General features: G+C 50.1%; 1 protein-coding gene across 4 annotated transcripts in view; it reads right to left on the reverse strand.

Annotated features, from left to right (window-relative positions):
* Positions 1–9,003, reverse strand: part of MYH11 (myosin heavy chain 11) — a 93,693-nt gene extending 84,690 nt beyond the window's left edge. For 3 of the 4 annotated variants that reach the window (XM_081297133.1, XM_081297131.1, XM_081297134.1), the window contains exon 1: positions 8,850–9,003. The gene's annotated coding sequence lies outside the window, so the exon portion shown is untranslated. Of the gene's footprint in view, positions 1–8,845 lie in introns of all 4 variants that reach the window. The other variant, XM_081297132.1, reaches the window with a different exon arrangement.
* Positions 9,004–9,853: the final 850 nt, after the last annotated feature.

Genomic DNA, 9,853 nt, shown 5'->3' on the forward strand with positions numbered 1-9,853 from the left:
TTACATCAAGTATAATTAAAATTTTTTTTTTGTAATTTTATATGATGCATCTGCATTTTAAAGTCTAGAAAAGTGCACATTCAAATATTAAACTATGGTCCTATCCGGTCCAGCATGGGACGACTTAAACATCAATTTTTAAAATAACTGTAATAGTTGAAAGGCTATTTAAGTCTTTAACTCGTGTTCATAATGATTAAAGACATTCCTAGATCATCCTTGCAGGAGGAGAAGAACCAAGCATGTCTTTGAAAAATGGTTAAAGAAGGGGGGCAAAAACCAAGTTATCAAGTCTACCTTTCCCAAACAAATTGTTCCTCAGGGTGACTAAGTGACCGAAAAGGAGAACACCTTTTTTTTTTTTAAGTAAGATTTCAATTCATTAACTGTCCCTCTCAATATGGAGACCATTTGCAATTGATTCTCCATCCTGTAGCTGCTGGGGCAGCAAGTCCCTGTGGGTTGCCCCGGCCACCTGCTCCGAACCCTCTACTGTACCTGCAGGAGCCGACGGTGCTCCCAGCCAGCCTCACCCCTTCCCCATTCAGTGCTGCTGGGCTCCAAAGAAATAAGCCACTAATTGAGATAGGATGTGCAGCTACCAGGACCTACTGTGTGGTTGACGTCCCTGCTTCAGCAAAAAATAATTCACACCTCCTTTGAATTCACCAAGATAATCCCCACTCGAGGGCCCCAATCCCAAAGAGATGGGGTCAACCCCTATCCAGGGCCCAGAGCCAAGGCACCAACTCCTCTAACAGGAGATAAGTTGGGAGAAGCAGATTTCACAAGGAAAAAAAAAAAGAGAGAGAGGCTGTGATTCTAATACCTACTTTCCTCTTTCCAGGGTGAAAATTACAGTAATAAAAACCAGAGGGCTGGGGTTGTGGCTCCGTGGTAGAACGCTTGCCTAGCATGCATGAGGCACTGGGTTCCATCCTCAACACCACATAAAAATAAAGATACTGTATCCACCTAAAAACTAAAAAATAAATATTAAAAAAAAAAAAAACAGAAGGTAGTTGTTTTGAGAAAAGTTACTTCTCCCAGGGACCTGATCAAAGAGTTGCTTTAAAAAAAATTTTTTTTAAAGGGAGAAATAAGTGAATCGCTCTGTAACTCTGAAGGATCGCCTTAGCCAATCAGATGTGATCGCAGGCTGTTTGGGTTTAACAATCACGTTTTCCTGCATTTGAAAATTGCTAATAAATTTTTCTTAGGCGCAAATGAGCCCAAGAGCATCCTCCCTCCCACTTCCCCATCTGAATCATCGTCCCTCCTGTGGGGAAGGACGCTGGTGAATTAATGCAGACTCAGTGTGACCCTTTTGTAACCCCTGGTCATAGGTCTTGGCAAGGACCGTCCATAGCTGCTGAGCCCATGAGACGGCTGGTTCTCACACCGCCTCGTGGTGTGGGTTTGGGAGACAGCACCCCAAGAATTCATATTTCGGGGATCTGGTTGGCTGGCGAGTTTTCCTGCTGTGTGTTGTTGGGGGTTTGGGTGTTCGTGCTGGGGTCCCCCAGGGTCTCACATGTGCTAAGCACGTACACGCCCTCTCCCTGAGCTACGTGCCCCCAGCCCCAAGAATTTGTATCTAACCATCCCCAGGAGGGCGGCTGGCCCAGGTCCACCCTTGAAGACCAACTCTGAGATAAAAAGTTGGGGAAGTTTATTGTGCATGGATCAGGCCGGGGCCACCTGACCCTAATCATTAATGAACACCACAGAGAGCAGAAGAGACCTTCCAAGTCTGAGGTGGGCGGCCCAGGGAGCAGCACTGCAGCCCACCAGCCGTCTCACAAGAAGGGGGTGGGACTCGGGCTGGGGATCTGCCACCTGTCCCCGGGCAAGACCAGGCATACACAGGTCACAGGCACGCCGCGAGGCCCAGAAGTCAGGAGCCACAGGGCAAGCGACTTCGTTACCAAATGAAGTGCAGACCCAAGGGAAGGCAGCCCAGAGACCCACAGGAGCTGGTCAGGTTTGAATTGCTAGTTGACCTTCATCTACAGTCAGAGAAAGGTCCCCAGGCTGGGGAGGCAGATCCCTGCTCAAATCTGATCCGGCCACCCCAGGAGGTGTTTTGGGCAGTTTATGCAAACCTCCGCATTAGTGGTGGAGAGGTGAGAGGTACGGCCCAGGGTCTCTGGGACAGGTACCCGCAAGGTGACCTTTCTACACGTCTCCTCTTCCCTTTACTCTGAAGCACTTTGTCCCCGCCACCCCCCACCAAAAAAAAAAAAAAAAAAAAAAAAAAACACACAAAAACCAAACCTGTCTGTTCTGCAACACTGTAACCAAGTTATTTTCCTGAGGTGGGAAATGTAGCAGATTGCTGGACAATCCCTGTTGTTGACAAGATGCTGCAACAGATCCTGCCATTTCCTTGACAGACAGGAGCGATGGGAGGGGTGGAAACCAAGGAAGCTTTTACTCAAGTCCAGTGGCTGGCGTCTCTGCTTTTCCATACATTTCAAATTTTTCATAATGAAAAACAGGTACAATAAGAGATATCTGGTAAGAGAAGGCAGGGGAAGGTCCCTACCCCCACCACACACACAGCGAATCACAAATAGAGGTATGTTTTGTGTTTTTCAAAAGCCATGCCTTAAAGGGGAAATTCAGCAAGACTGAATGCAGTCGTCAGAAAAAAGAATTATTTGAAAGCATCCCCCCTCAGAAAAAGGACAGAAAGAACCCGTATGAGATAAGCAGGAAAATTCTGACCATGGACTCCATAGTTCAGAGAATTTCCTAGACTCTTGGTGTAAACGTGGTATTAGGATTTCGTGTGGTTAGAGAGTCCTTGCTGCGTAGGGGCATGGCGAAGGAGTCGTGGATGGAATGATGTATCCCGGGCTTATTGCAAAATCAAAGCAGGGAGAAGTGAATGGGGTCAGGATGAAACCAGGTGGGATCGTGTGTTGATAACCCGTGAGGATGAGTGACAGGTGCCTAGGAATATGTAATCCTGGTCTTTGGGCTCTTGCACATGCTTGAGATCTTTCTAAAAGGAAAAAAATCTAACCCTATAAGTTCTATAAAGCCGTCTTCCACTTGAAGCAATACAGACATAGCACCATCTCCCACTGAAGCCCTACTGCATATCCATGGCGGAGTTTCTGAGCACTCAGTGACAGCCTGAGCTAAATCCTGCATGTGCAATTATTAAGTACTATCACCACAGCCAGCTGCACCTTAGACATACGGACACTGAAGCTCAGAGAGGTGAAGGAATCTACCCGAGATCACACAGCCAAGAGCTACAGAGCTGGAATGTGAGCCCGGGTGCCCCTTGGAGCCTGTGCCTGTCCAGCTTGTCAGAAGCTCAGGCGGGTATTTTAAACAAATGAACCAATCCTTACAGTACCCGGCACATAATAAATACTCAACATGGACTTGAATCAGATCAAATGAACGATTCCCGACTGTGAGAAAGTGTCATCCTACAGAAACTGTCCTGAGCAATAGGAGGCAGACTCAAAAGTGATCTGTTTAAATGAGGTCCTGAAGCAGGAAAAGGAGTCTGTGGTGACAGAGGCCACAGAAGGAATGACCCCGGGCACGAAGGCCTTGGAAGGCCGGACCTGAGGGCAGCTTGGGGGCTGGTGACCTATTTCTTGACCCTAGTGCCCGTCACAGGAGAGCCGTGGTGTTGGAGGACTTCATCAAGCTGCTCTGCGTGTGGACTTTTCTGGATACAAAACCCGCTTTTCTATCTTGTTTCTTTTTATCTTAATTGCAGCAAAATACTCCCAACATAAAATGTCCCCCCATCCCGGGGGACAGCACGGCTGGGCTGTGGCATTTTTTCATGACTCTGCAGCCAGCGAGCAGGGTCTTGCAGTGGCCAATCGCAGCACCCAGCTGAGGGCATTTTTCCCAGGCAGCGTGACAAGCTCCGATCACCATGTGGAGGGGCTGCCTTAGAGGGGCAGGGAGAAGGAGCCCAAATCTCAACAGGAAAATGAAAGTGCTCACGGGTCACCGAGGCAGGCCCCGGCGGCTAGGAAGCCCGACTCATCCAGGATTGGAAAACACAAACAAGATCAAAGGCAGAGACTCAGTCTCCGTCCATAAAGAGGAGCAAGCGGCCCTGGCAGGCTCTGCTTGGCTTTGATGCCTCTGACAGTCACCAAGTGTGAAGACACTTTGGTCACGGGAAGCAGACAAGGGATGGAGACGCTTGGGCTATGACGCAACGGCACTTCCCAGATGGGGTTCCTTGGAACCCCCATCCTCTGGGGATAATGGGGTAAAGTGGGACAGGGTATCGCCAAGCCCTTCAAACACAGTCCGGAGGTCAAGTCCATTAGGAAGGGGCCACCTCTTCCCTGCGCTTCGTGAGAGCACACATCGGGACAGCTAGGTTCCTGGCAGATCTTGAAATCCAAAGGCTATGCCCCCCCTTATGGACCCTGGGCTCTCATAATGACACTTGGCCACATATTTGCTCTTGAGAAAATTCCGTGAGCCCAGCAAATCTAGAACACTTTTTGAGGGTTGACTTCCACACTTGACCTTCTGGGACAGGTCGCAGTTCAAACGCAAAAAGACCATATGAAACTACCTTTCAGCTGGGCACGGTGGCGCCTGCCTGTGGTCCCAGCAGCTTGGGAGGCTGAGGCAGGAGGATCGTGAGTTCAAAGCCAGCCTCAGCGACATTGGGGCACTAAGCAATTCAGTGAGACCCTGTCTCTCAATAAAAAATACAAAATAGGTCTGGGGATGCGGCTCAGTGGTCAAGTGCCCCTGAGTTTAATTCCCAATACCACCAAAAAAAGAAAAATTGATCCTTCAGGCTATTGCATAATGTAGATATGAAAAAAAAAATGACCTTTGTGTTTAGATTTGGGTCCCATCACCAAGATGGCACAATATGTACCCACAAATATTTAAAAATAAAAACAAAAAACTGAAATACTTGTGGTCCCAACCATTGGAGATAAGAGACAGTCAATACTCCCTGAAGCACTATTTATAAGAAACAGTGGCCTGAATCTGGTATATTTAATAAGGGATTAAATAAGATGTTGTCCTTTTACATTGTGTAGCAGATAAGAAAAGTGCCAAAGGAGGCAGACATAGAAAAGATGTTGAAAATACATAATTAGGTGGGGCAGGGGGAACTAGTCTACAGAATGCCAATAATTGCATAAAAAGGAAAATCTGATGTAGATAAATTTTAGGAAGATTCACAAGACTACATTTACCATGATGCATGCAGAGATGGAGACAAAGATATTCTGTCTGGAGACAGGGGAATGACAGTCCCAGCCCCCCTCCCTCTCCAAGGGGAGGACCAGGGACAGGCATTGCCCGGTGTCCACGGATACCAAATCCAACCATGCTCCATCCATGATGTTTGCACAGAAGCTTTGCCCGTCCGCCCGCATACTTGAAGTCTCTGGAGTACTCAGAGCACTCGATGCAATGTCAATCCTATAGAAATAGTTGCTCTACTGTATGATTTAGGGGATGATAAGGAAAAAAAATTGGTGCATGTTTAGTAGACATGCAATTTTTAAAAAATGTTTTCAGCCCACGGTTGATGGAATTCATCGACGCGGACCCAACGGCAGAGCCAACTTGGCAAGTTCAACTCTGCACAGAGAGCAGGCAGGTCCCATGACCTTTTCTTTGTGACTTTGAGGAGGATGGGTCCCTGAAACCCAGTAAGTCAGAGATGCCCAACTTCCTGCTTCTGGACAGATGGGCAGCTTCTTCCTCTACTCACACACAAGAATTTCCTTCCAATCTTGCCTGGCCTTCTCCAAACTCAGTTTGTGCCCAGGGTTAATGTGACCAAAAGTCAGGGGTGAAGGTTGGAGGACCAGAGAACCAGATGGACTTCTCCCAAGTACAGTTGAGCTCTGAAGAGTCCAGAGTGACCCCAAGCAAAGCAGGAACGGGCCGGCATAACTGGAGTCCATGACATCACAAGTGAGGAAGTATGTTTCTGATCAGTTTCTATTTACTACTTTGAGCCCCAAATGGGAGCTGAATTTGCAAACAAGGATTACACAAAAAGTAAGGGGAAGTTTCTCCATTATGGAAAGACCATGCCGTGGTCTTCCTGGTTCTGCTGAGAAGAGCTGTGCCACACAGAGCAACCTCCTCAACATCTCTGATCACAGTCATCCTACATGACTCTCTGCTGAAGTTTGCCAGATGCCCAACACTGTGCTAAACCCTTTATAGTATTGTCTAACTCTCCCCAAAGGGTAATCCCTTAGATAGGTCTTGGATTGTGGAATCCTGACTTTTTTTTTAGGGGGCACTGAGCCACATCCCCAGCCCTATTTTTGTATTTTATTTAGAGACAGGGTCTGAGTTGCTTAGTGCCTGGCTTTTACTGAGGTTGGCTTTGAACTTGCGATCCTCCTGCCTCAGCCTCCCAAGCTGCTGGGGGTTACAGGCAGGTACCACTGCACCCAGCAAATCTTGTCTTGATGGCTAGTTGGACTAAGGAGCAAGTTACTGAGAATCCGCATCTGTAAAATAGGGTCCATAATAACCCGTATCTACTCCAAAGGGTTGTGGTGAAGACTTAGTAAGCATATGCCCAGGGAGGCTTCCCCAAGTGCTGACCATCACAGGGCAGAACTAACATGGGCTGTTCTCGGCAGTCCCACCTGGCAGATGGGGAAAACTGAGGCTGGGGGAGCCCACAGTGGAGGACTTTTAAATTCGTTCATGACCTTCCAGGATTCTGATGGTCTTAAAATTGAACTTGGTTTTCCAGAAAGATCTAACGTGTCCGATTTTAGGACAGTTGTTCCTGAAGCACAAATGTCACTTGTTGGGGTTCATTTTACCAAAGATAGAGGAGATGACTTTTCCACCAAAAAAGTCAAGACTTCTAAATAAAAAGGGGTGGGAAAGATGATCCCCTCTCCTCCCATGTTTGCTCCCCTCTGGGCTTCAATGCTGGTTCTTGCCGGGGAAGGACGGGGCCGAGAAATCCCCAGAGCCTTGAGCAGCCCAGGGCAGGGTAATTGGCAAGGGGGCCGGGGATGGCCTCATGGAAAAACGCTACCATAAATGGGCATGTGTGCCTCAATCCCAGCCCTCCCACAGAAAAGTAATGATAAACCCATAACAAATACCTTGTAGGGAATAGCGCGTCTATTTCAGACATGATAATAAAAAAAAACCTCCGTGTTTATGAGGCACCCCCCAGAGGCTTCTCCAAGCGAGGCCCAGCAAGTTCCCATTTTGGGCTCTAGGGATGGCAGCCCACCTCAGGTCACCAACTCCAACTAGATAACCACCCCACCGGGGGACACACAGTGCATTTTATTTTAAATTCGCAAAAGGTCAGTTTGAGTTTTCCTCAAAGAGAAGATGATAAATATTTACTTTGCTGGAAGCATTCGGTCCTACCGGAAACCTGACTGCAGCGAGAAGTTTCTGTCCTCAGTCAAGAAAAAAAATCTGGTAGGCTCAAGGACATAAACTTGGCATCTCACAGATGGGGGGAAATGGGTTCTATCACTTACTGTGTGACATTAGGCAAGTTACTTAACTTCTCTGAGTCTCGGCGGCCTTCTATACTAAACATCATGATGACCCTCTGGTGAGGTTGGGGCAATGATTAAATGAGATCGATTAGCATTAGTGCCTCCCACCTGAGTGTACCACCACAGTAGCTATCTCAGCCACAGAAGACAGCAAGAACAAATGTTTTCCTTGAAACGACACTCAATAGACCACATGTGCCCTGCCATAGATGACTTGCAGTTCATATCTTTGAGTTTTCTTTAAACCAATGCTAAAACTTTTAAGTAGACCCAGCAAATGGTCACCAAAGAGAACTAGTGAAGCAGTTCATCCACAGCGTGACTTCCGCTGCTAAACCCTGGCCAGTACAAGGTCATCTCTCAGTTCTTACTGCTGTAACTAAAGGCTCCCCGCCTTGGGTTTCTAATTTTTTTTTTTTTTTTTTTTTTTTTGCTTCTTGACAAGCACGGCTTTGAGAGGTGTCTTTCCAAGAGTGGTGAAATCCCCAGCAGCTGTGAGAAGGGAGCCGACACCTCCCCCACTTGGGCCACTTTGTTAGGCAGGAGAGCAACTTTTACCCTGGGGGCCCGAAGCACGAGTCCTAGGACCTAACAACACACCTGTCAGGGGTGAGGATGCCAATAACATCCACCTGGGGACCTGGGGCCTGAGATCAACCCAGACCAGGTTCGGTTTTTTAAATCTGGAGGGACTGGGTCTGGAAGAAATTTGGGCTCTAATCAACAAAACTTATCTGCTGAGCCAGCTTTATCTCCCTGGAGTTATCCAAGGGCTTGATAACTGAGGAAAAGCCCCCCTCCACTCTCCTCCACCCAACTCAGCAGAGGCTTTGAAACGCACTCGGAGCTGGACTTTCCCCACTGTGATGGCGAGATGGGACTGTCCGGGAGCCAGCTGCACTTTTTGTGTCTAGAATAAAAATGAAGAGCCTGATGTGGCAGCCGGACAGCCTCACACCGAAACCACCTGGGAGTCCTGGTTTTTCTTTTTTTGTGGCACAGGGCTGGACCAAGCCAGGGCCTCACACAAACTGGGGAGCTGCACCCCAGCCCTCATTACCAGTACTTTTTTTTTTTTTGGGGGGGGGGCGTCTTCCTGGAGATTCTAGCAGCGCTGGAGCTGGACCTGGATCCAGGCTGGGATTTTTTTGGGAGATGTTGGTCTGGGGAACATCGGACCTGGGTAACAGGGGACCCCGCGGCAGCCCTTAGGAGAGGATGACAGACACCCCACAGCTTTCCCCAGCGCTGCAGAATGCCTTACTGTGGGACCCTCAAACCCACCAAGGGATCTGCCCAGCAGGACCACCACTACTTACACACCTCCTTCTGGGGACTGCGGAGCGGACGCTGGACGCAGAGCTCAGATCTGGCACACCTCCCAGGCCGGGGCGTCCAAATCTCCCTGCGCGCCTCGGACGCCTGGCTTTATAGCCCCAGATCTGGGGCGGTGGGAAAGAGGAGGTGGCCTGGGGGGGGGGGCGGAGGGGGTGGGTCCCACGTGCGGCCTCCGCGGCGCCCCCTGCAGGGCCCGAGAAGAGCCGCGGTACCCGGGCCTCGGGCGCACCTGGCGCGGGCGCTCGGGGAGGGGCGCGGGCCCAGGGAGCGCGCCTGTCGCGGGCCGGGTGTCTCACCCCTCGCTCGGGGCAGTCGCCAGGACTCTGGGTCCCTAGAGAAAGGGGTGGGGCGGGCAGCGACTCTGCTGGATACTGGGAATTTCTTCCCGAATTCCAGCCTCCCGGGCCTTAACCTCTTCCTGCCCGCGCCGGGGACCGCGGCGGATCTGACCTGACGCCTCCCTCCCTTGTCCCCATTTCATTCGCCTGCCACTGTCGAGGGAGAGGGCCGGCCGTGTGCGTGAAGGGCAGGGAAAGGGGATCGCGTTGATTGATTGACTGATTGATAAATTATTTATCAACTTTTCAAAGTTCAAGGCGGGCGTCCCTGGGTCCGCCCCGACGACTGGGAAGGGGGCGGAAGGGGAATTTTTTGCTTTTCCCCACTTGCCAGCCCCACCTCCGCGCCCGCGGCCACCAGCAAAATTAAAGCAATCCCGCTCCGTGACTCCAGTCCCCCGGGTGACCTGGGGCGAGCCAGTGCCTTCGCTGAGCCTTTGCATCAGCAAAATAGGACGTGGGAGAGGGTGGGGGGGCGGCTGTGTCATTTGCGGGGTGCGGGTCACCGTCCCGGGAGAACGTGGGGGCGCCTCTGCGCTGCGAGTCCCACTGCTCCTCCCAGGGACTCAGAGACCAAGAAGTGGCCTGCGATCTCCCTCCGGGGCGTTCAGGTGCCGCACGTCGGTACCCTAGTCGCCTGGCTCGCGCTCC

This window comes from Spermophilus citellus (assembly GCF_964194105.1).
Source record: "Spermophilus citellus genome assembly, chromosome: 6".
Lineage (NCBI taxonomy): Eukaryota > Metazoa > Chordata > Mammalia > Rodentia > Sciuridae > Spermophilus > Spermophilus citellus.